This window comes from Parasteatoda tepidariorum, chromosome 7 (assembly GCF_982258835.1).
Source record: "Parasteatoda tepidariorum strain Cologne lab strain chromosome 7, Ptep-v5.0, whole genome shotgun sequence".
Lineage (NCBI taxonomy): Eukaryota > Metazoa > Arthropoda > Arachnida > Araneae > Theridiidae > Parasteatoda > Parasteatoda tepidariorum.
In genome coordinates, this window is record NC_141761.1 from 2,314,285 (window position 1) to 2,342,032 (window position 27,748).

Consider the following 27,748-nt stretch of genomic DNA (forward strand, 5'->3'; position numbering starts at 1 on the left):
TTAAAATTACAAATTTTATTAAAAATTATAATTTATTAGCAACAATAACAGGAAAAATATAGAACATAGTGAATCATTAAATGTTTAACAAATATAAATGCAAGAATGGAAAAAATCATTCAGTAAACTTAGAAGTAGGATTGAAAATAGTTGTAACAAAAATTTTTTTAAATTAATGCTCAGAATGTTAGAGGTTAAAACAAATTATAGTCTAGGAGTGGCTCTAAAAGTTTTTATTTTTTTACTTAAATTAAAGGCTCATTTTTAAGTTGGTAAAAGACAAAGTACAAGTTTTAAAATAAAAAATGCTGCAGATATCTGGTGTAAATATATATAACTTTATAGCATAAAAGGGTAAGAGCATTTAAACATAACATACCAAAATGGTTACAACAGCTTAAGAAAGGTTTCTTAAATATTTACAATACTAAAGTTAATTATTAAAATATTAAGAATTTTCTAATTGAAAATAATAATAAAACAAAAACAGTTCAATAAATAAATTACACAGAAAACAGAAATAAAGGATTTTAACTCTATTAAGCAAGATAAAAAAAAAAAAAATTAACCATTGCTACAGAAGACAGGCAATTTTTAAACTTAAAAATAAAAAGGGAGAGTTAGAAAACAGAGTCATTAAATACAAAAAAAATTAATGCAAATGAAAGTACACAATATTCGAAACAAAAAGGATTATAAAATGTTCAATAGTTAACTATATACAAGAATTAAATACAATTCTTCCTTAAAGTATTACAAGCAATCCTGTTCAGAAAGTTTGATCTGTATTATTCGATACTAGTTTATAATATTTTCATACTTCTTCAATACAGTTAGCTAAGATAATTAAGTACTTTAAAATACAAAACTAATTTTAATTAAATAGAAGAGAATAGTATATTTTATATGATAAAAACATAACAAGTCAAATGTAATCTTAATAATGTTCAGAATAGTGATATTAACAATTATGTGACCAAAACAAACCTAGTTTTATTGATGCTTAAATAAGAAAATCTAAAAGCTGTAAGTACATAGAAGTCATAGAATGTGATAAAAATACAAAGAGAACAAGGAAAGAAAAACAAATTAAAAGAGTAGAAAAACTGCCAAAAATAATTATATTTATTTTAAAAATTCTTTTAATAATTTAAAAAAAAAATTAAAAATCAAGAAAACAATATATATTTAAGTCTTATAAATTCCCTGTCAGCTCACATGATTATATCCGTAAATTAGAGTGCTTATTAATATTGTATTAAATAGCAAAATATATTAAAACAGATCTTGTTTTGGCTATATTAATACAATATAAAAAGCACTCTAATTTATGGACATATTCATATGTGCTGGCGGGTAGTTCATATCACTTAATTTGTTTTCCTGCTATCAGGGATGAGAGTAGTCAGAAAGTAAAAAAGAGGAAATCCAAGAAGATTTAAGATATATATGATTAGATTTAATTAGAATACACATCAATGATTAGATTTAAAAATTAGAAAGTTAAATAACAGGGATGAGAGTAGTCAGAAAGTAAAAAAGAGGAAATCCAAGAAGATTTAAGATATATATGTATAAACAAAAATTTGACAAAAAAAGTGCGCTTTTTTAACTTGTAAACCATGTGATTATAAATCCCGATATGAGGCTTTTAAATCACGTAAATATGAAACTCTACATCGAATTTAAAAAATGCGAAAATACAAATCATGATGCGTAATTTTTAGATCACGATACATAATTTTTAAATCGCGTGATATTACAACCGCAAAAACGAATCACGACATTGGATTTTAAGCTCGCGTGAATATGAATTGCTACATGGGGTTTTAAAAGCTCGTAAATAAAAATCGCGATGTTGGTTTTTTAAATCTCGTAAATAAGAATCGCAATGTACAATATTTAAATCGCCTGAATTAGAATCGCATCGTTCAACTGTTAAATCAGGCAAATACGAAAATCGATGTTTGATAATAAAACCGCGATTTTAAAAATGCATAAATACAAAACACGATATTGGGTTTTTAAATCTCGTAAATAAGAATCATAATGTACGGTATTTAAATAACGTAAATAAGAATCGCAATGCGCAACTTTTAAATCAGGTAAATGCGAAAATCGATGATTGATATTAAAATTGCGTGAATAAAAATCGAGATATTTGCAGAGTCTGGACTTGGGATTTCTAAAAGGCTTGTTTGTATTGTTTTTGTTTAGACATAATAAATAAAAATTTACAAGATTAACTGAATGAGCAAATAAATATTTTCACTGCAAATCCACCTCTATTTTCTTTTCTTTTTTTGTTTGTTTTCACGCCAGCTACGCCAGAAGCAGCGACGTCTGAATTACGAAAATACGAGCTATCCCGCCGACGGATAAAAAATACGGAAAATCTTATTTTCTGTGCGTGAAATCGGAGAAAATAGCTAATATAAGTAAAAATGCGGAAGGGTTAGCAGCTAGGACGTAGTTTGAATTTTCTGTTTATCTTTGAAAATCGTAAATAAATATAACTATTTTACTTCAACGACTGAATTTTTTTAAATAAGCGGGATATTTATTAAAAAAAAAAAAAAAACGAAACTTTTAGAGAATCAGAGTTTTTGATAAAAAGGCTGAAATTCGAGAGACAAAAAAAATCTCATCCCTGTATAAAGGCCAACCAGTTTTATCCCAAGGAAATGATTTTTAGAGAAACTTCAGAGGGAGTAATAAGGACTTCAATAATTTCGCTCCGTGGAAAATTAAATTCCTCATAAAATACTTTAACTTGTGCAAAGAAAAAAATTTTCAGCGGAAATTAGCGGGAAAAATGGAAAAATCTGAAAAAAAGCGGAAATCCGCGAATCCGCGGAAGAATCTCATCCCTGTGCTATTTAATTTTTTTAAAAAGAATTTTTAAAATATATTTAATTAATCTTGGTTGTTTTTTTTTGTCTCTCTCTCTCTATATATATATATATATAAAGCATAATAGGTAAATACAAAATGGACAACAACAAAAAAAGAGAGAAAAACAAAGGAAATTAAGAAAATCAATAGGTTTCAATACTGTGCATAAGCTGCAAGCATATAGAACTCATAAAATAAGATCAAAATACAATACAAATCAACCAGATATAATTGTGTGCAGTGATGAAGAGATTATATATATATATTTTTCCAGATTTCTATAAATTTCTCTTAATAATTTTCTTTTTTCATTATTCTGTAATTTTTTCCATGTTTTCTCCACATTTTGAACTTAAATATGTATGATATATATATTACCAAAATTTGTAAAAAACTTTTTTCTCCAAAACTTTAAGTCTAGTATATGAAAAAGAAAAAATAATTCTATGCTGGACATATGTATATGCCCTTTTATTGCCTTAAAACTTGAAATTTAGAAGAATGCCAACATCCAGAAATAGTCTCAAAGTCATTTTTCACCAGGTACAGAGAAAAAGAGTTACAACATTAAATTCAAATCAAATAAAAATTAATTTAATTATTAAATTAATAAAATATTTATAAAATCTTAATACATTTCTTAAAATAGCTTTAATATTTAAACTGATATGGGTGAATAATAAATGGGTAATGTTGAATGCATAATTCAAAAGCAAAACTAGTTATTCCTCTTCAACGTTTTCATTTATTTCTACTTGAATTGAAATCAGAAGTTTTTTTCTTCTTCTTTTTTTACCGTCAAAATGAAATATTAACTTTTATTATAAACTTTCATACAAATTTCAAGTAGTCAGCTGGATAAATTACTTAAAAAATGTAATTTTTTCTACATATAAAATTTAGCAGAAAAATTCAATATAATTTAAACAAGTTTTGCAATCGAATGACTCATATAGAAGAAAGAAATCTTATGTTTGGATAAGTTAGTTATTTGTATTAAATTTTTTAAGAAGTTTGATGAAAAAGTGTTTTTGGAAAGCACCAAATTAAAAATGGGGTAGCAAATAATAAAACATTTAAACACAGAAATTGTTGAAAGAAGAGAAGTCTGTAGCAAGATTTTAAAATAAGGTGTTAAATCATTTTTCAATTATTTTCGATACAAAGTGTTGTTACAAATTTCTATCTTCTCTCGATGCCTTCTTTCAATCCCAGCTACTATGTTGGTAACCCAAGCAGGGAATTTTCTTTTTTGTGTTTGCTTCAATCGGTAACCACTAATGGCAGGGGTCATTTCTTCTTGCATTTCTGAAAAATTTAAGAAAAATAAAATAAAACAATCAAAAAAATATTACATTTGTGTGACAATCAAAAAAGTATTACATTTCATATCAGTTACGTTTCAAATACAGAGAGAAAATAGTAAAAAAGTAGCATATTTCAATCTCAATCTGTTTACATTAAAAAATTGTTAAAATAATTTAAAATGCTTCAATAAAGCCTTAAAAAATTCACAAATTAAGCTATATTTTAGACTTTTCCCAGACCATAACTTTTAATTAGGTATTTGTGATCAATGACAAGCATACACTCTGTTTTTTAATGGTGGACATTCTGATAAAGAAAAGAAAATGCTTTGATTGTATCACATTTGCACAATCTATAACACATTTTACTTATAATACAAACTAATGAGTAAAATGACACTCAAATCAATACTTATAAAAATATGGGGGAAATATTTTTGAGATTTATCTATTATAAAGTTAATCTAACACACTGTGAGATCAACTCAGATTTAATGTTACGTAAAAAAAAAAATTAAGATGTATAATATGCATTTAAATATAAAATCATATATGGCATTGAATTCTATTCATTTAAAGAAATTAACTGTATTCCTATTTATTGATTTTTAAAATACCACGAAAGTTTATTTCAGTTACAGACAAAACTAAAGATAGGTTTTGAAAAAAAAAAAAATCATTTTGGGCTTCTTCAAAGCACGAAGGGTCTAATTTTTATATTTTTTAAGCTTCCTGTTATAACATTAATCAAAAAGGTACTTTATGTATTTTGATTTGTGAAATATTAATTTCCTGTAATGTACAGCATATAAATTTATAATTGTTTCATTAGAGTACCCATCTAATTTTATTCTTTCATTGTTACTAATTACTAACTTCTGCTTATGGGCAATTCTATGATACATAGGACAACATAATTAAAAGAAAACCTTTAACAGCAACTCTCCATTAACAAATTTCATTTATTTAAGATATGAAATTAAAAACTTTTGCAGTAATAATAATCAAAATTATAATGTCTGTACATTATCTGTCAGTAACTTGCAACGTTAGTCACAGAGCTTTTCCTAAATTTGCCACTTTCTCTCTACATTTTTATAAAATAATCTCATTATTGCTTATGGAAGAAGAATTAAGTGAGGAGAGAAGGAAACATCTCAGATAATTAAAAAAAAGTATTTATCAATGAAAAGAAAGTTTAAAAAATAAGAAAACCCAGCAAAAACCTATATCAGTCACTATAAAACTAACCTATAATGAAAAAAAATTTTTTTTCTGTTGCTTTTTTAAAAACATTTCAAGCAATTTTTACGAAATTCTGTGTGTTTTTTTTTAAGTATAAATATAAAACTTTAAATAGCATTCCATTTGCTCCCTCAGTAGTGCCGGGATAAGGACAATTATTCCTGTCTCTTTTCTTGCCCCCAGATGCATTTAACCTTGGAAACAAATAATATCATGCTGATATTAAAGCACAAAATTTCATTTGTAACTAAAAAATGAAAGGCATCAGAATGAAAAATTTCTACTAAGTTATAATATCTATCTAATGGGGATTGTGTTGCTTAAATTCAAAGCAAAAGTTGTTGACCAGTTGAAAATATTTTGAAAGACCATAACCCAGTAAATTATAAGTCACACTTTTTCATCTTATTTTATATATTAATATTAAATAACTATAAAATAATTTTAAAAATCATGTTTAAAAAAATTATATAATGTATCATATTTTTTAAAATTTAATAAAATTTCAAAAATAATAAAAAGTGTAAAATTTCAGGCGTAATACAATGTCTTAAAAAATAACAAAATTTTAAAATCATATGAAATACAATAAAAAACTATTTAACTATACATAATTTGAATACCATATTTTAAGTTCAGGGTTTTAAAAGTTTTTATTATCCCTTCACTCTGGTTCAGAAAGGTCTAATTTTAAAATTAAGATTTTGGGTATACAAGTAAAAACATATAAAACCTGTATTTTTAATTCCATTAAAAAATAACAGTCAATAAATGATCGAAATAGAAAATTTTGTTTATAGTTAAAATTGATATTATGCTCTAAACAGTTTAAATTGACATATATAAAACTGCAAAAGAACTCAAAACCTTTTTCTATATGCAATTTTAATGCTATATTGTAAATGTTTTATTTCATCAAAAAATTACAGCCTTGAAGAATTTTTTTTTATGTACTTTAACTTTACACATGGAGTATAACAAGGGGCATAAATATAGCCCCTTGGTTCAAAAATGTTCAGTATAACTGAAATACACAAAAGAAATAAATAAAACCAGGTATGAACAAAAATTCAAAGTGACTGTTTTTATTTTTCACTGCCAACATATTTAAAAAATAAAATTTTTATAGAAAACTTTTGCATAAAGAGTTCAGAAAATTCAAAAATAAGTATAACAGATAAAACAGAAATAAATAAATTAATTAAAATAAAACAATAATAATAATGATAAAACTTACAAACTATTATAATTCCATGCAATAGAATCAAGCTGCATTTAAATTAAAAATTAATATTTGGATTTCAACTATTAAATAAACAAACGCAGGAATTCACAATAACCAGACTAACAAAATTAAACATTATATTTTCAAAGGAAAAAAAAGTCAACTTTATTCATGTTATTTCAAAAAATTTTTAACAGTTAAAACTTTTTTGAAATTTCTATCAATAAAAACTTTAAACCTAAAATAGTTTTCATTAAGACAACAATACCTTAAAATAACACCTACAAACAAACTAAAATACATAAAAATGTAGATATTTACCATTCAATGACTGAGAGTATCCCGGTTTGAATCTCCTATAAAATTTACACAAGTTAGATATAATATATAGTTATTATACTTAAGGAAAATTTACAAAATGCAAATGTCACATTAAATGAATACATAAACACAATGGGACCCTTATGAATATCAGTCTCAGATATAGAATTACAAAATTTTAAAATAATGTAAAAAAAAATTTTTTTCCACAAAAATTAAAAGTAATTATTTCACTCTTTACAAGCAAGATTTTTAAAAATTTGATTTCTAATTTAAATGCCAAAGAGTGCCATTTATAAAAAATTATTAAATATTTAAAAATAGTCTAGGTAGAAATTTATTATCCTTAATATTATTTTATTAATTTCACATAAAATGCATCCATAATAAATCTTGAATGACTAAAAAACAATGTAATCAACTGAGGTGCAAGAACTAGGTAAGTCCTGATTTACAAACTTTAAGTAAACTAAACTAAATAAAACAATAGGTTTTTTTAATCATACACTGAAAAGGGGTAGTTTAACATTTGTGCCCAGTTCCAGAACTAACCTAATATTCACAGTCAAAAATAAATTAAAAATTTCTTTGAAAAATTTGGACTTAACTTGATGTATTAGTGCCCTAATACATCAAGACAACATATTCAAAAATGTTTTGACTGAAAAACACAGCATAATAGAAAGAGATATAGATTAATGACTGTAAATTAAAATATTGGTTGATATATTCAACACATAATAAAAATGTGCACAGGTTAGATATGAATAATGACTTTTATATACATATTCATACACACACAGAGTGGAACCCTAATTTTAGGTTTTCCATCGAACTAGAACTAAAAAAAGCAGGAAGTGCAATAATGTAAAATCACCATAAAAATTAAAGTAAATATAACTTTTGACTGAGAAGAGAAAAAATAGAAATATATTGAGGAAATAAAACAGATATAGATTGAGGAGCTTCCGTAGTTGGACAGCTGATTTATCTTTTATAGTGATTTAAAAAATTTTGGAAATTCTCTGCAGTTTTCCAGTTTTTTATGACTTTTTTAATTCCCTGTATTCTTCCGGTTTTTCCAGATGCTGTGGCAACCCTGATGAAGGTATTTTCATAAAATTTTTAGATACTAATTCATATTATAATTGAAACTGATGTTAAAACAAGATACAATAAATAACATTTTTAGAATTACTATTCAAAGAAATTGGAAGATTATTTATAAATACATATTTTTAATATTCTTTTCTCAGTGAGTAAGCCTTGTTATGAACAGTTTAAAAATTTTTTTTTTTTAAAATTGAGTTAAATTAACACAAATATATTAAATTAATGATGTTCATCAATGCAGCAAGACTTTCTCTAAGACTATAATGAAGAATAAAAATCAAAACGCCAATTAAGTTACTGATAAAAACCTGAAAAAGCTTAGTGGCATCTTTTGACACCAACACAATCTATTATAGTGGGGGGCAGCTTGCAAATTGAGAAAAAATTATAGAAAGCAATCTTGCCAGCAGTATCTTAATTAAAAAGTGCAGACAAAAATCAATATAACATTGCAAGATTGTTTCCTGGGACCATAAAACTTATGTGTGCCTTCATTGCATGGATTAAGCATAAATCTTCTGTTACTATCAAAATGATACATGAAAATTTCAAGAATAAGATACAAAACCGTGTTTCACTTTTTTAAATGACCTAAAAGTCTCTCCAGAGGTAATTATACATTTTTGTTCTAAAAATGAATACATTTTTAATGAAATTATACTCAATTGTATTTTAAAATAACGAGAGTAGTCCTTTAAGATTAAGATTCGAAAGACAATATTAGACTGAAAGACAGAAATTAAGATTTGAAAGATAGTATCCGTTGAAGGAGTTTCGTTGTTGAAATGGCTGCAGTATTTAATACATTATGTTTAATTTTTTTAGCCGCCCTCTCCCCAACCAAGAGACACAACTATGCCAAAGTTGCACAAATTATTTATCAACTAGCTCAGATCTTTTAATGAAGTGCCAAGTATAGCTATCACACTTTTTTGATATTCCACTTGATGAAGTTAATGAGTAAATTTATGTTAATGACTATGAGGTAAATATTTGTTTAGTTTCTTTTTAGTAAACTTTAGCTCTCAATCAATGAGGCACAGAAAATGTTGTTACTCTAGCTACTCTACTTAAATATAAGGATTTTGGATAAAATTATTTTAATTTTGCTTTAGCTGGCTTTTAAATTTTAAGGAATATGGTGAATTCGTAACTAAAATGAAGAACTTTGTAGAACAGCACATGAAGTGACATTTTTTAACAACAAATTGTCCCTTTTGAGAGAATGTCTTTAAAAGAAACAATTAGAAAATATGGTTCTTTACTCTTTGCAGAAATACAAGTTGACAATTAGTGCACTGAAGTGTTTTGCTATTGTGTCAGAAATCAATTTAAATGTGGAAGGGAGGAAAAAAAAATAGGTATGTGCAGTTTCTCAATTTTTACAAAAATATAAGTTGAAAATTAGTGTACAGTTTTACTATAGAGTTAGTGCAAAAAAAAAACATTACTAATTTTTTTTACTGAAATATAAGGTGACAATTAATTAAGTTTATTAAAATTTTTTGCTAAGCTCAAAAATAGAAAGAAAGAAAAATTTACAAGATGTATACAGACTACAGCATATATAAAATCTTGTTAATTCTTTACTGCAAGTTTACTTATTTGTATTCATGATAAAAATTCTGCTATTATAATTGTTATTTTTCCTTCAATAAACATTCTTATTATGATAAAAGCACTCCTGCAAAAGCCAGTATATTGGCCAAGGGATCTGGCAAGTTAAGGCTTAACAGTAGTATAATGATGTAAGTGTAACAGCTTTAAAATTGCTTCAGGTATTATGAAAGCTGTATATTCCACAAATATTTCATTTGTTTTGATAATATATTTTCATTTCTTTTTTTTATTACATAGTAATAAAAACCAAATAAAAAATGTTAATGCATTCCTTTAATTGACTATAGTTAATAAAGGTTAAAATGATTGCTAAAAACAGATAAGTATTCTTGATTTTTCACTTAAAAGAGCTAGGAGGGTTTGGTCTTTAACATATTCAGTATCATAAACTGTTAAAAACTGTTTAAAATTGCTAAAAACTAATGATGATAGTTACAATGTAAGTTTTAGTAATACATTTATAATATTTATTAAACTATAGTTACACACCAATGAATAAACATATGCTAATACATATAATAATACAACTAAATATATTATGAATAATTATGTCAATGTAGAAAGTGTAGCATAAACAAAATTTCAGCTTATCTTCACTTTCTTTTTATTATTTTATAAGAAAATTCTACTCTTCCAAAGAATTTTTGAAATCTTTACGTTGAGTTATTATTATTTTAAATTTCATATTATTGAAATCAAAATGTTCTATTTCATTTTTATAATTTGCAGCATTTTGTTTTATCAACCGCACAATATTAATAAAAGTGGAATAAATCCAAATTATAACATTGGATCAGTTTCAAAACAGAATTGACAAAATCAGAAAAAAAAAGCTGATAAAAGCATAAATTTTTTATATTTTGTAATTAGTAATTTAACTTTTAAACTTAAGAGTTTCAAATCACCCTATTTTATTCTATGTAAAGGAATGATGACATAAATAATTGTTAGAACGTTTAAGGTATTTTTCAATAATTAAAATGTCTTATTAAAAGTAACTTAACAATTACAGAGCTTTCAGCAAGCAGATCTTTTGTTAGCATATAGTGTTCATATATAAAGTACATTTACGTATGAAAAGGATATGTTTTTTCCAGAGAAATTTACTTTTCAACGTAAGTTTAATCTGCACAAGAAAAGTGGTAACTGAATATTACTTCAATGAGCTAATTTTAGGTGAAAATAACAAACTTATATTAATAAGGATATACAGTTAATTAAGTTTAAAACAGTTTTTTGATGTGTCGGTTCTATCAATGGTAAAATTGTCAAAACTTGATAAGAAGTGAAACGTAAATAAATCTACTCACTGTCTGAAGTAATTTTAGAGTTAAAAGTTAACAAAGTTAAAATAAATAATGATAATTACTCAGAATGCACTTCACACCGTCTTTATCTGTAAGTCGCGAAGTATTGTCTAAACTGCTAGCAAAAACACAAGACTATCTTTTGTGAAGTTAACACAGTTGACTGAACCTAAAATATATGACAACACACTTTTAGATCATGTTAAAATTATTTAATGGAAATAATCACCTTAACACAAAAGATCATAATATTTAATGGCCTGAGTAAAACATATGTAGTCCTTAAAATTTCTTTTTTACATACATTGTATGCATATTTATTAGGTATTATTAAAAATAATAAAACAATTTTCACAGTCACAAAATCAATAAAAATGTTAAAACAAGGGAGAAAAAAACAAAAAATACACATTTAATGACTATTTGCTTTACATCTAACTAGAAAATTATACAACATTTAAAGTAATAGATTTTCTATGCCTTTCTCGAATACAATGAATATTGTAATTAGTTCATTCTAACTCATGTGTATTCACACTTTGAAAAAACTGTAAAAATATTCATAGATAAAAAAAAAGAAGTTCTGAAACTATTTATCATTAACTAGCTGAATACCCATTTTTTTCGTACAGAGTGAAATAAAGTAAGCCATCACTTTATCAGTACTGAAACAGCCTACTGATTGAGTAAATATCGATTGACTAGTCATTATTTCAATTATTTTTTAAATAATGTTCTTATGAAGCTTTTTCAATGAAGCATTATGCAGCAATTTCAAGAAAAATTTTTTTCATAAGACCTATGATTTTTATTAAACCAGGCATACATATGTTATTATAGTAGGTTTTAGGAATTATGGTTTCTGGTTGACCATGGCGATCAATAAATTTTGAGTGATTATACTTTTAGCTTTTCAATTATGATCAAACTCATTTTTATTAAAAAATTATGTAAAAAAATGTTTTTCAATTGCATTAAAAGTAATTAATTTATTTAAATTTTTTTTTTTTGACATTCTTATACGTGTTTTTAACAATCAGTAGGAGAAAAATCCTATTTATCCTTCTCTTTACACTAACGCGTATTTCTCAAACGCGTAATTCTGAATTTTATTACATTGTGTTAAAAAAATACAGTGTATCTGCTAGATTTCAGATTTTCAAATTCATAACTTTTCATGACTAATTCCACGAATTTTTCATGACTAAACGAGGTTACTATTTTCTCCAACAAAAACACAACAATAAATTTAAAAAACCATTATACCATTAATTGAAATGATAAGTATAAATCAAAATTGCTATACTCTGCATCTTCATATTAATAGATCTTAAACTTAAAAAACAGAGTAAAGAAAGAGTTGAAGCAATAAAATAGCTAAAAAAAATACAGAAGCAAATAATAATTTTTTTCTTTTTTTCTGCAGAATTATATTTTAAAGATACTTTTCGTGTTCATCAGAAAGGAAAGAAACTCCTAGTTTTTTTGTGTACTCATTTCCTATAAAAAATTCGTCAATGACTGGCTTGGTTCAGCTAGAATTTGATATTGATAAAATAAAAAAAATAAACAATAACAAAAATTCTGAAATCACAGAAGTTTAAAAGATAATGCCCTCTAGAAGTGATGCTCTTTCTTTCATTTTTTGAAAGAACACCATAATTTTTAAAGAACATGATAAAAACATTTTATATTTTAATAAAATATGACTGTGAGTGGGGATTTTATAACAAATTCAGATGTTCAGAACACAATGATATTTGGGGGGGGGGGGGCTAAATTCCATTTTAAAAATTAGATTTTTCAGCAATCCATGTTTTTTTTAAAAACAAAAATAGTTAAAATCATGACAAATTTTGTTTAATACAGAAATTTATGGTTTTCCATGATTTCTTACGATTCTCCAGGTGCACAGATACCCTGAAAATAGGAATTTGAGAAGTCGCATTGAAATCCATAAAAATAACTGCACAATTGCGATCAAAAAACCATATGGGTTTATAATTTCCCCATTTTTATTTATGTAATTCTTCAGTTTCAATTTAAAATAATTTATTTCAAATTAAAATTATTAAAATAATTTAAATATATTTTTTAATTTAATATTAAAAACTCACAGAATGATAAAGACAAATGAAGAAAAACAGACTCCAAAAATATAAACTAAAATAAGTACGTATCTTTACAATCAATTTACAAAAGATTGTAAAGTATGTTTTAGTACAAACAGTTTGAAGAATAAAATAACTATTTTATTACTACTTAATTTAACATAATAGAGCTTTAAATTTAACAATATTCTTATTGACATATTGCTGCATTATATAAATAAGAAAAAAATATACTTTAGATTAGATTAAAAAATAATATTAAAAATGTAATTTGAAAATTACAATAAGGAATATAAGCATACTGGATAAGTACAATACCGATTTATTTACGCTGGTGATGGAAAACACCTAATCCCCATTGATACTTTCTACTGTAGCAAAAGTAGTGTGTTTAACAAGTAGATAAAAATAAACTTTGGGAAGCTTAAATTCTTTCAATAATTACATTACTTAAATAATTTTAAAAACTATAAAAACATGGAATGTCTCTTTTATTTTAAACATTTTTTAGAGACATTGACTTAATCTTAAATTTGTTCACTTTATTTTACATCAGGTACGGCAAATTTCGTCCACAGTGATGAAAAAAACCACCTTTAAAGAAATAGATTTCTTTCATCCCAATTGGTAGAAACTCTTTCCCAATCAGAAATATTAAATATTTAAAGAGTTTTTTTTTCTAAACAGTTTATAACTGCAATCTAGTTTAAATAATAATATTAATTTTTGAGGTTTTAATAACCTATCATTTTATACATAGGTAAAAAACAAACAGCAGAAAAAATTCTGAAAGTTTTTATGACTTTCTAATGAAATTAAGGGTAGCTAGTTTATCATTACTATTTCATTTCAAAGAATATATTAAACTCTAATTTTATAATTAAAGAACTATCAAAATAAAATAACTGAATTTTATAATTACTACTAAATCAATAAATCACATACTGAACATAGATACAATTAAAAACCCATATTGAATTCTCAATTGCAAATAGTTTATTTTTATGATTAAATAATGTTAATTATGAATACTCAAACCTAATGATAAACTTCCCGTTACTATAAATTTAATTTGTTTTAGTTATAATATCTATTCTTGAGCAGATGTATTAGTCGTTTTTATTTTATTCCGTTTTGTCCAGTTTCTTCCTGTCCTGTAAGAAATAAGTTTCTTCTGAAAAAAATGCCACCATTTAACATAGATGATTTTGTGGCAAATCCTTTCTATGTTAACATTTAAAAATTGTTGATTAATGTTTATTTCAAACTGTACAAATTCCCATAAGCAATAAATCTCACAATTATAAAGTACGTAAGAAAAAATTATTATTTTTTTATTATGTTACAATCAAACTGGAAGTATTTATACGAATAATAGAAAATTTTATCATATAACTTTCTTTAAAATTTTTATTTTCAAGAGAACAATTTTAGTTTGAAAGAATATGTTTTTTGCAAAATTATAATTCAATAATTAATTGAAATTTTTAAAAAATTAACTTTATAATTTTGTTTTATCCCAATGGTATTAATACATCCTCTTCTAGGAGCAGGGATAAAATATTATGTTAGCTTTGTTTCTTTACATTAATATTTGTTAGCTCTGTTTCTTATTGCTCATGGCATTAATTTTTTTTTTTTTAAGATTTGGATTTATTTTCTTGTTAATATAAAGTTATTACCAGTACACCCTTTGTCGAACAGCTTAATACAGCCGGAGTACTGTTTTTTCAAAGATTTTTATATCAATTGATTCACTCTAATAGCATTCCCTTCATCCTATAAGAACTAATTTTACTTAAAATACCACAATCAACAGACCTGAGATTAACATTAAATTCAACTTAAACAATATTTACTGAGTTTGTTTTCTCCATTACTCAGTATTAAAGTTATATACATACACTAAGATTGTGTAGAAAAGGTCATATAATTAAAATTAAATAAGTAAATAATTGATTTAAAGAAAGGAAAGACTTTAGTCAATACCCCCCCCCCCCTAAAAAGTTTTATTTAGGCAAAGTGGAAAACAGAACCTGAAAATTTTTAAAAACAAAACCTTTTTTTGGGGGGGGGGGTTAAAAACCCTGATACAAAATGCTTTTGATCTTACTTTTTTTTAAAAAAATACTACTTTTATATTATTCATTTTATTATTTATATTGCTAAAATCTATCACCTTTTGTAAGATTTCATTTTTTAGTAAGATTTATGTCATCCCTATTTTTCTCCCAAAGAAAATTTCATAGATATTTTAGCAGTTTCTTAAAAAACTGGTTTTTATTTCCTTAGTTTATGTTTAATTTATTTTGAAACAATGTAAGAAATAACTTGTAAAATAACTATTAACTTGCATTACAATAAACTGAATTGCAATTACATGTTTATAATAAAATGAACTGCTTTAATATTGGATGACAATGCTTTTTTAAAGAGTATCTTATATTTCTTTCGCATAGTTGGGAGAGATCTAATTCTTCAAAGGTAGAATATTTAATTGTTTTTTCTACTGGGGAAAAAACTTGTCCTATTTAGTTTTCAAGTGGCATTTCTGATAATTTATATACAATTAACTTTACAAAATATGGTACAATAGGAAGCTCTTAACTAAACTTATTTTCTCATAAAATGACTTATTTAAAGAGGTCACAGAAATTTTTTTTATTCAATATACATATAGAGTTGCCACAGGCAACTAAAATGTGACTATTTGCAACTATTTTTGATCTGAGTCAACTTTTTCACCTGAAAAAGCTAAAAAAAAGCAACTATTTTCAGGAAAAGGAGACTATTTGGAGACTTTTCTGAGCTCCAAGTGATGTTTTTAATTGCATAAATTGGGTTGACAACCTAGGGCCCAAGGTAACTTCTTTATTCTACTAAGTTTTTTATTTATGATGCATTAGTAACCTATGATCACTTCATTATATTTTTCTGGAAAGTTTTTTCCTAAATTATTTAATATAACATTGTTTAGCAATTACTCTAATTTTTTAACTGCACATTATGTTTTTCTAGTTGCTGATCCTGTATTTTAATGCAGAAAACCATTCATATTTACAAAGGAAAATACAAAACTATTTGATGATTAAATGTATTTTATTTTCAGTTATGTTTATTATGTCGCAATGAAGCAATTTAGTTTAAGTGAATTGTATTTTTTAAAATTTATGTAATAAAAAGTGATACATAATAGTAGGAGTTATTAAAATTTCTTTTAAACAGAGCATTGCATCTAAACCTAACATCTGTTGTCAGTAAAAAGAAAAAAATTATTGCAAAAAAGGAGAGAAAAATAATAAAAATAATATAAGAAAAAAATTATTTAATTTAATTTTATTAATTTATTGTAAATATTTCATATATTTTTAACAATTAATTATACAAATTTCATAGGATTGTTAAAACAAAAAGTATCTTGAATAAATTACTGATAATTACATAATTACAGACACATAACTGATTTTAAGACTCCAAGTTCTATTTTTCTCTTTTGAAAATAAACCTATTCTTTCTTCGGGCATATATATATAAAGCTGAATACTTTTTGAAAAAACAAATGTCAAACTGAGCAGTCTTTTGTATATCAATAAAAAATTTTCATTAATATTTAGACTAATTGAAGTGGATGAACCAAGTTCTTGTAATCAATTTTTTTTTTATTATAGTATTTCTTTTCAAATAAATTATAACTATATCTATAAGTACTCAACAAGATAAAAAATTCTTTCTATCTCAACAATTTACTTCGATTATTACTTATATGCCAAAATTAGGAATTTAATTAGTACTTAACAAGATTAAGATTTGATTTGTCTGCTATATATTGAAGAAGAATAAATTAATTTAGACCAAGATTGGAAGAAAGTCTTTTTTCATTATTGATATAGATAAACCACATGCTTTTATAAGTTTGAAATTTGTGTTTAAACAAATATAAAACTAAATGTATATAATTTAAACATTATTTTCACCAACATATAGAAAATTGAAAAATTTTACCACTAAAAATATTTTTTAACATACGTAAAGGAAAAAAAACTTACCTTAACAAACATATCTGCATCCATAAGAGCAAACTCTAAAATCTCACGTGTGAGAACACCCATAATGCAATAACATTCATCTGCACTCTCAACAGCCATGATTCTACTGCAGATTCAATATAAATAAAAATTAATGTGATAAAATAAAACATGAAAAAATAAATTTCTTTGTTGGAAAACATTAATAATTAAAACAAAGATTTCAGTATTATGTGTAAGTATCAGTACATGGATAAAGAAAAAAGGCATATTATATTAAAGTTAAACTTCTTAAATTTTATAAGCTGATTATATTTTGAACAGAAAAGGATTAAGAGTAAAAGGATTAAAATCTTTAAAATTAAAGTAGCTGTATTAGAGCAGTGCTCCCGAAAGAAAAGAAAAAATAGCTAAGCTGGTTGCAGTTGGCAGTTATTGTTGCTGGTTATTTCTAGAAAAGTAATATGAAAACATTTATTATTTTTAAATTTAAACTGTACACCACTTTTTTACCTTTTTATATTAGAAACAGTCCTATATAGATGTTTTAACTTTAAATCTTGGTGGAACTAACCCGCACTTTGTGTAAATAAAAACAATAACTGGAGAAGGAGATTTAACTTAAAACTGTACGAGATTTATAAAGTCTGATATTATTAAATATGTGAAATAAATAAATGGATTGGATGGCTCACATGATTCGAAGGAGTGATGACAATACAATTAGAAAGATATTACTTTTTAGATTCAATGGATCAAGAAAGCGGGGCTGATTTGGAGGAGTCTGATTTTTTTTGGAAATAATTAAAAGAATCGAAGATCAAAGATAAATCGGAAATCGTTATGGAGAAATCTTCAGAGAAAGGCATTGGCCTACATTGAGCTGTCTGACCAACTGTGATGATGATGGAACTAGCCTGCATTAGCGTTACAAGGAGAGAAATCCAAGATAACCTCCCACCGCAAGGGAATTTAATACTGATATTTTGCATAAGAATAGTGGTTTAAGTATAGATGTGGGTTGAGTAAATATCCAGTGGTTAGTTTTTTTTTTTAATTTTAAAAAAAGATAATTATCCAGGTATTTACCATTGCCTCAGGTAAATAACCCAAAAAAATATCTGGATATTTACCACTTTTTGGTCTTTTTAAAGCATATAACCAGAATTTGTTTTGCTTATAATCCTGAAAATAATATATTAATTTTATCTTTATTTTCAAAAACAAACTTTTAACTATACATATCGGTTTCTAAAGAAATATTTCAAAAAAACTGTAAATAAAGAGGAACATGATAAATTTATGTAAAATGGTTAGCAATTTAAGCAAAGGTTAGTTAGAAAAAATTAATGTAAAAAGGTTAGCAATGTGTGATGTAATAAAATGGATATCATATTAAACCATTTAAGTTCACATTTGCAATTTTTTAAAGAAACACATAATTTTTTTCAATGCAATGGGTTAAACTGGATTAAATAGAAGAAATCCTGAATAAACAAAGAGAGTACGATTAAAGTTTTTGGAAACTAGGTTTTTAAAAAGGTTTTAATTTATACTGAGTTTGTAAATTTAATATTGGTTATAAAACTAAAACTACAAATTTCATGTGAGTACTGAGTTGGATTAAATAGAAGAAACCCTGAATGAACAAAGAGAGTACAATTAAAGTTTTTGGAAACTAGGTTTTTAAAAAGGTTTTAATTTATACTGAGTTTGTAAATTTAATATTGGTTATAAAACTAAAACTACAAATTTCATATCTAAATTTGAAGAGAAATTTATCCATAAAACAATTTAATTTAAACTAAATTTGTCTGGTTTAAAAATAAATAAATAAATGTAATTAGTTTAAAATCCTTTGATCTTTTGTTTAGTTTTTTCTGTATCTGTTGTTTAGGATTTTCAGAATCTGCATTGTTTGATTAAAAATAATTTTGTTTTTAAAAATTAGACATATTTGTGACATTTCAAAATTTAATCCTTATCAAAATAAATATTGAAGTATGCAATTTTTTTATATTAATGAGTTATTTTTCAAGCTTAAAATACAAAACAATTTATACAAAGGAACAAAATGTAGTCTTATTTACTGTATTCTATAAGAAATATTCATTATTAATAAAGCTCCTGAATGTTGTTCTATGTCTTTAATTAAATTAACAATATTAAATTTTGATTAAATATTTCTTTAAATTAAAATATCTTGTGATTTGTATTAAAAATACATCGTGCAATTAGTAATATGAAACATTTTATAAGTTTTTAGTGATAAGTTTTGTCAATACAAAAACTAATTTAAGAATAAAAAGTGAACATGTACATCAACTTCTTTTAATACAGTTTAATAAATAAAATTTTAGTCATCTAATGTTTATTCACATAATAAAATTAAGAAAGATAAACTTTATAAATTCTAAATCAAGTATTACTCTACACTTATACCAATCAGGAGTAAAAGATATTTAATGCCAATAAAATTTATAATAATTAATTATTATTTATTTGTAAACTTATGCTAGGTATATTTTCACTTTTTATGTCCAAATCAGACCAATGATGCCTATAGTATTTAATTTATGAAAAAGAATTTTTTTTTTAATTGGAAGCAATAAATGATGTGTATTTAATTAAAAAATATTAAATAAATACAATTTTAATAAAGCAGGGTTTGTTTTTTTGCAAACTTTTAGAAGATTTTCTATCTCATTTGTTAATTCATTAGCAATTATGATGTAAAACTCAACAAATTTTACAGCTACATAAGACATAATTATTATTTAGAAAGATAGCATCACTTCATAACTAATTATGGATCAATCAATAAATTATGCATTATTCATATTCAGGATAAGTATTGTATGATAAATTTATTAAAGTACATTACTTAACACTTGAATATATTTTCGCACTTCGAAAACATATTTGTGGCAAAACTTTCCTTTAGATTTTACTTTTAAAATCACAAATTCTGAGAATTAAGATTAGAAATGTGAATTTTATGAGTATTAAACCATAACTTCTCTCAAATAAAGAAAACTAAAAACAGTACAATTTTACTAATTAGCATGTTAAATTGAATGAATTTTTCTTCACAAATAATGAATTAACTTTTGAAAATGTAAGTAAATCTTAAATATGCTTTAAATATACATAATTTTGTAAAACTTTAAAGAAACAGATAATCATTGAATTTGCAATAAAATTGATAAATACCCAATTATTTATAAATTTTGGGTATTTACCTTGAGTTAGAAAAACCCAGGTAATTTACATCTACAGGTTTGAATGAGCTGTGTGCAGAATTTGTAATATCCAGCCACTGCTGAAGTTTACAACTGGGTTACCTAATTGTGAGATGAGCACTCCACCCTCTGAGCCACCATGACTTTTTATTAACTTTCTTAAATTTGTGTATAAGTGACATAATTTTTGGTCTTTTAACAATATTTTAGCTTTATTTGTATACAATACAAAATTAACATAACCTTTATTTGTATTATCAGATTCAGTTTTACAAATTTTTACAGAGGCAATGTAATTTTTCTTATACATTTGTCAAACGAATAAATGAAATTTAACTTGTAACAGTTTCTTATGATGCTTAAAAGCAGAGATGTAGTATAAATATTTGGGTAAATAGCGGCACATGAAAAGTTTCTTTTAGGCATGCCAAAACAATTAAAAGAATTCACCTTGATTAGGAAACATAGCACCTGAGAAACTTTAGTTCGAACATCTTAATACGAAGTCAGAACACACTGTGAAAGATTTGTTTAATGGAGTGACACTAGTTGACAATTGAAAAATTTTACAAGATAAAAAATTTCTATGTATGAAAAAATTTGCTAGTAAAACATTTTTTATACTTGGATCTACATACATTTGCAAGCAAAGATTTACTGGCTTGAAGACTGGCTGAAGAAAAAATTTCTATGTATGAAAAAATTTGCTAGTAAAACATTTTTTATACTTGGATCTACATACATTTGCAAGTAAAGATTTACTGGCTTGAAGACCGTTTAACAAGAGTAAAATTAGACAGATATCAACAAGCAATCTCACTACTGATTTCAATAACACTATAAGGAAGTGTAATAGACTTGTCTTATTAAAATTATTATAAAATTAAATGTGTTTGAAGTTATAAGTAATATAGTTACGGCATCTTAATTATATAAATATATCTTAGTAATTGTCACTGGTTTATTAAATAGGTCGCACGATTCCCACAAAGAGCAAAGGGAAAATGTCTTACTATTAATTAATGCATACTTGAAAATATATATATATATATATGAAAATATATATGTAATATATATATTACACTGGAAAAATAAAAAAATCATGAAATATTCATGTGTTAATTATTTAAACATTTACCATTCCAATTTCAAAGTTCAATTGAAAACTTACAACTCAAATTATCTTGACTTAATAGTCCTTTTGAACCTTCCTATTTAACAATGAAATTTTTGCTCATTTCATTATAAAATTCAAAGATAGATACAATAAAATGTAATTATTCTTACAACAGGAAGACAAATAAGATATTTCATATTCTAATACAAAGATGTCTTTTGTATCATGCATGCGAGACTTTATAACAGAAATTAATGTTTAAAAAAAAGCAACTCATATCGTTTTAACGTGCTTCAAAAGAAACACTTAAAACTTTAAGATAAGACGCAGATTTTTTTTCTAAGGACAAATACATATCAATGAATCTTTTATAATACATTTTATATTGATTATATAAAACACATTTTACTTAGGCTTGGTGAATACCTAGTACAGAGTGTGTAGCACTCTGTACTAGGTATGTAATACTAAGATACATAACACTCTGTACTAGGTAAATAAAAAATAAGCACCTTTTAAGCATTCAATTTTAATCACTTATAAAAAAAATCATAATTAGGATACATGCAGATATAAAAATTATTTCTTCCTATCGTTAAAAGTTTTTCATTTATATAATCAACAAAATGCAAAGACTTTACATAATCATGATAAAATAACAAGTTACTGCTAAGTTAAGCTTCTTTTTGCAATGTATGACGACGATTGACACAGCAATGAAAAAAATCTTTATTTGAAAGAAGGACAATTAAGCACTTTTTATAAACCCTCAGTGGAAAAAAAAAACTTTTAAATTCTTTTAAAAAATATGAATCATTTTATAAAAACTCTACACACTCTGTAGTATTCATAATATGGCCACAAAAGAATTTTTATTAAAAATGATTCTTATTAGGAATAAATTAAAAAAATTTCAAGTAACCTTGTATCTTATTTTGAAATGATTCCTTATGAGTAAAACTATACACAAATAGCCAAAAAAGGAGAGGGTAATACTAGACTAAAGCAAAATACAATGTGGATCAAGCAAAAATGAAAATGTCTTATCATATTTGTGCTTTATTTATTCAAATGTTTTTTTTTTTTGTTGCTTTGCGTTAATCATGCCCATATAATTCATTTAAATTAACATACAAAGAAAATATGCTTGAAAATAAAATTTCTGTTAGAAATTTCTGTCAACTTTAAATTTCAAAGTACTTTCCTAGTGGTGGCTTCACATAAGTTCTGGTCTTTCAAGTCCTACCTTCCTCAGTAGTGATTCAGTTCATTTAGATATATTTGCTTATTCTCATTTAAATTTTAATTTGCAACCACTAAAACTTTTTTGAAAAAGGTTTAAAAAATACACACTAAAGGTGATCATTTTCAAATACTCTGTACATACATTTACATATATAAATATAGAAAATATTTCTTTTGAGCGAATTTTAAAATTAAACGGTTACAAAGTAACAAATTGCTTGCAATTCTTTGTTTCTAATTAAATTAATTTCATTGATTCAACAAAATTTTAAATATATAATAAAGGAAAGGAAACTGAAAGCAAGATAAATAGCATTTAAATTCATTATTTTATTAATTTGTCCATTTAGAAACCAACAATAAAAATAAGATAAATCACCTGAACATGCTCGCGAGACTTGCTAAGGCAATCCCATGCACAAGCAGTATTATAAACTGAAGCAGATAGTAAAACTAGATTCTTCGTTGAATTTTATAGCATCGTCATGACCTAAACTGATGAATTATAGTAAGCGATAAAAAGTATAAATAACTGTCAATTAGATCAAATTCACATACATACTAAGAGAACTTTCAAAATGCTAATATTAGCCTAACTAATAATAAACAGTAAGGTTTGTTTTTCCAGGCATTATAATCTTTCTCTCTCTCTTTTTTAAGGAATGTTTCCTGAAATTACAAACTATAAGAATTACAAAAGTGTTTTTCTGCCTAAGATTTTACCTTAAAAATAACAAATTGAAAATATTCTTTTTTTACACTGTTTTCTAAGGATTTAATTAACTTTACTTTAATAATTTAAAATAAAATATAAGCTACATTATTACATTTAAGATCATTTAAAGAATACATTTTGCTAAAAATTTATAAAACAAAAACATTACCTAATTGTATTTAATTCATTTATAGAAAATGGGGGAAATAATTTAAATGAAATAATTTAAAAGTTTAAGTAGAAATCAGATAGTAAAATGAAACTTTCAGATTATTATTTTTTTGACGAACAAAAATACATTTATGTATAATAATAAAATGAAGATTTTGCGTGTGTACATCTAACTCCAGAATTGTTTGTACTAGCGTCCTGGAATTCAAACAGCGATTTTTAGGAAAGGAGGCAAAATTGTCCTTTGCAGCAAAGAACAATTTTTGCCTCCTTTCCTAAAAATCGTTAGGTATTTTCAATAAGCAGATGAAAAGTTGATGGCTTATTTCATGTTATTTGAAAAGCGCTGACTTTTTATCTGCTTCCTTTTAAACATTTTATAAGAAATACTTACAACACATTTCAGTATAAACTTTGTATATTCAGTATAAAATATAATATCCTAAAAATTTACTTGAACTACAACTTGATTCTTATATGTTACATAAAATATTTATTTTTTACTTTTTTGCAAAAAAACATCAAAAAAAATTATTTTTTGTTTTTAAATAATTTTATCTCGAGTTATATCTTCCATTTTAGATAGAAAATGAAGCATGCTAACAATGTTTAAATTTCTCTTTATTCCTATACCTATTCACTTCCGAATGAGCTGTGTTCCGGTGAAAAAAATTTTTAGTACTACAACACTGACACTTGTGCATGGTCATAAGACCACTGAAATTCACTGTAATGGCAACAAACAAGTGCCATGTACAAGTGAAACAAATTAAACTATAAACTAGACAAAATTGGAAAATTAAGAGAGAACTGTTAAAATAGATAAATAAAATATGCAATATACTTTTTTGTTGTTGTTACTCACTTATGTTTAATCCCTTTAGACAAGTTACACATGATTTGAAGCTATATTATAGTTTTAATAATAATAATAGTTTTTAATAATAATCTTATAATAATAATGGTCAACTTTATATATTTAATTGTCATTAATAGTAGGTCAAATTTAGTCTATAATTAGTGGTTTGGACTCACAAATGCTGAATTCAGATTTTATATCAAGTAATATTAAAATTTGTTGTTAGTGAAGCATTTTTATTTTCATTTTTATAATATATTATAAATATTCAGCATTCATAAGACTCACTTTCTTTTTAAAGTTAAAAAATAATTAAGAAGAATTTATTTTTACATGTGTAATTTGTAGCCCCATAAGCAGAATATTTTCAAATGTTCTGCAACAGGACTTATTAATTTATACAAATGTTCTGCAAGCATTTCACTGCGAAAAAAAGTCAACTTTACGTTAAAATACTATATTTTCACTTATTAAAATACAGGATCATACACAGATACACTACATTATTTTTTAAACCAAGGCAAACATTCTTGATTTGTTACTTTTTCAATCACTTTTGAAGTACAACTTTTGTTAATGACGACGATGATGATGATGAACTATTAATAAAATACCTATAATATGAAGGTCCGAACATTAAAATAAGGGCTGCCTTAAAAATCTTTCGAAGGGACAAGTGCCCAAATGATGCACCATTTGCAAACACAAACATTCGCTGGCTGTTGTTCCAACAACTTCTTCATCTCCATCGAAAGCATTTGGTCTTTCAGGAACAATTCTGTCAATCGTGGATCCCCACGATTCTTAAATTGCTTCTGAAATGGGAATGGAAAATATAAAAGTCATAAACTTTATGAAATTGGAAATCTCCGAATTTAATTCTTTTACGGCTTGATTTAGAAGCTTTCTTGATAAAATAGGTGATCGATTTCTCCTGCTGTCTGCTAAACACTGATACACCCATTTTATAAAAATGCTATAGCCAAAAGCTTATTCTTTAATTTCCTCCTCAGAATGGCAAAGATATGGGAGAGGGAGAATACTGATAAATGTGCTGAAATTTGTGCAGGGTGTCAAATGTTCCTCTTTTAAAGCAACATCACTCCAGGAAAACAGCAAGTGGTCAAAGCTAAAGAGAATTCTATTCAAGATACAAATTGTTCTGCAGGATTTCGTTTGTTCTGCGACGTACGTCACAGTTTTAGGCACTTTCTGCGTCTGGGTTTGTAGCTTAGCTTCAAATTTTTTAAAGAAATTTATTCAATCATTGTTAAGGTGTTTTGAAATAGCTTTCAGTGGAAACACCTGTTTAATATGTAAAGAACATTGGAAATTAACTAACACTGCTAATTAACTAACATTAAATTAACTAACATTGGAACACTATAAAAAGGTTTAAAATTTAAAAAAAAAAAAAAATATTGTTTGAAACTTGTATCTATTGATACTGATAACTTAGAATTTGCACACTATGATTTAAATAGTCAACTAAGATCGTAATTACCAACATTGAGAGGGCGAGATGATTCCTACACCCTCCCAGTACACTACACCCGCCTTGGCCGTCCTCCCTTCATCTAATTAACATTAAAAAATAATAATCTTCAAAACTCTTCTAAGAGTTTCATTAGAGAGAAGACATTTTTAGGCAGATTTAATCCCACAGTGGTTTTAAAACCAGTTTGACAGAATTTAATTTTATAAATCAACTTTATTTTTTAATGATTAAATTTTTAGTTAGAGAAGTTTAGAAATACTATTGCTACTCAAAATTGAGTATAGATTTAAATATTAGTGCTTCCCAAAGTAATGGCTACGGCTTTAAAACTTGCAGGCAATGAAACGTGGGAAACTATAAAATAAAAAAAAGCACAAAAGAGGAGAAACTTAATGCTTCCTCAGGCAAACCTCTACATATTATTACTTTTTTTTAAAAAAAAAATTAGGAGGTTTGACTAGGGATTCTCCCATCGACCATTTTTGCCCAAATCAGACAGCATAGCCGAAAGGCAGCTTCAGCACCAATAACTGCAAATTTTATGATAATTACTGTGTAATTCTAGACTACGCAAGTTAATTTCCTTTAGCGTGATGAAATGCAATGTTTTTTTTTCCCACTCTGCTGCACAATGATTGGAATTTGAGATTTGTGTAGCACCCAAGAGAGGGCAGTGGCATATTTTCAAGAGTAAGGAATCATTTATCCTAAAAAATTGTGCATGAATGGACATGATGTGGTGTTAATGGGAATGTACATAGAAAACTAATAAGCATGGTTAAAATCAAGAATAATTCAATGCGTAATTATAAAAAAACATAAATTTTTACTTTGTTTTGATTGTTTTTATTACATATTTTTACACATAAATTTTTTTTTAATTATTATTTGATAAATTTAATGGAATGTTTATTTTGGAAATTGCTTTTTTCATTAAGGGATTTGTGCATTTTCTGCAGTGATGACAGGTAGATGGGATGATCCCGAATTACCCTCAAAAAGTAGCTGTCTCGAACAGGTATTGATAAGGAAATATTACCTAATGTAATGCGAAAAAAATGCCATTCATTAAAACAATTAAGATCCCCAATAATTACATATGAAATCAACATTAAGAAAATTTTTCTCTCCCCCCCCCCCTAAAAAAAAAAGAACATACCTGCATGGCATCGAAACTTTCTTATTATTTGAGCTGTTCTAACGTCCCAATAAAAAAGGCTTTTTGTCCATTCCACCGGATGCTATATGTGAGCTGTTTGCTGAAGATTAAGCATCTAAGACTTTATATCCATGCCCCATATAAGTCTTCAAGATCGACGATTGCCAAGGAATCTAATATCCCCATAATTTCATTGATTTATCAGATCCACCGGTCATACAATAGTTTCCATCAACTAAAAGTAAATAAAAGGGTTTAGCAACAAAAACAAAGAGCTAATTAGTTTACAAAACATACAATTAAAGCGGATTGCGCGAACAGCGCCTATTTTACAACAAAATTGATATCTTAAAATATTAGGATGTCCCATTGCTAGAGAAATATATAAATGAATAAAAAGTTTTTAGTTTGAAAAAGTTTCTAGCTTAGCTCTACCAACTTTCAAACTTCCTGCAGAGAATTGATTATGATGGATTGATGGGTCTACACCCCAACTGGTTGTGGAAAAAAAAAATATAACATTAATGTATAGCTTACATAGTATTACAGTTAAAATCTCTGCTATGTGTTAAA

At 25.5% G+C, this 27,748-nt stretch overlaps 2 long non-coding RNA genes across 22 annotated transcripts; one reads left to right on the forward strand and one right to left on the reverse strand.

The window, feature by feature from the left end:
• Positions 1-27,728, reverse strand: LOC147806706 (uncharacterized). 21 transcript variants are annotated; one of them, XR_015435062.1, is made up of 7 exons: positions 27,176-27,603; positions 23,153-23,268; positions 20,862-20,927; positions 17,191-17,296; positions 11,096-11,202; positions 6,994-7,028; positions 1-4,203 (listed from the first exon to the last, which is right to left on the reverse strand). It is a non-coding gene; the product is annotated as an uncharacterized LOC147806706 (long non-coding RNA). The 21 variants fall into 21 exon arrangements; XR_015435050.1 differs by lacking the exons at positions 11,096-11,202; positions 20,862-20,927 and adding an exon at positions 27,713-27,728 and having other exon boundaries at positions 27,176-27,410; XR_015435049.1 differs by lacking the exons at positions 11,096-11,202; positions 20,862-20,927 and adding an exon at positions 27,615-27,678 and having other exon boundaries at positions 27,176-27,410.
• Positions 8,951-16,263, forward strand: LOC147806707 (uncharacterized). Its single transcript, XR_015435071.1, has 4 exons — positions 8,951-9,091; positions 9,381-9,467; positions 15,923-16,006; positions 16,163-16,263. It is a non-coding gene; the product is annotated as an uncharacterized LOC147806707 (long non-coding RNA).
• Positions 27,729-27,748: the final 20 nt, after the last annotated feature.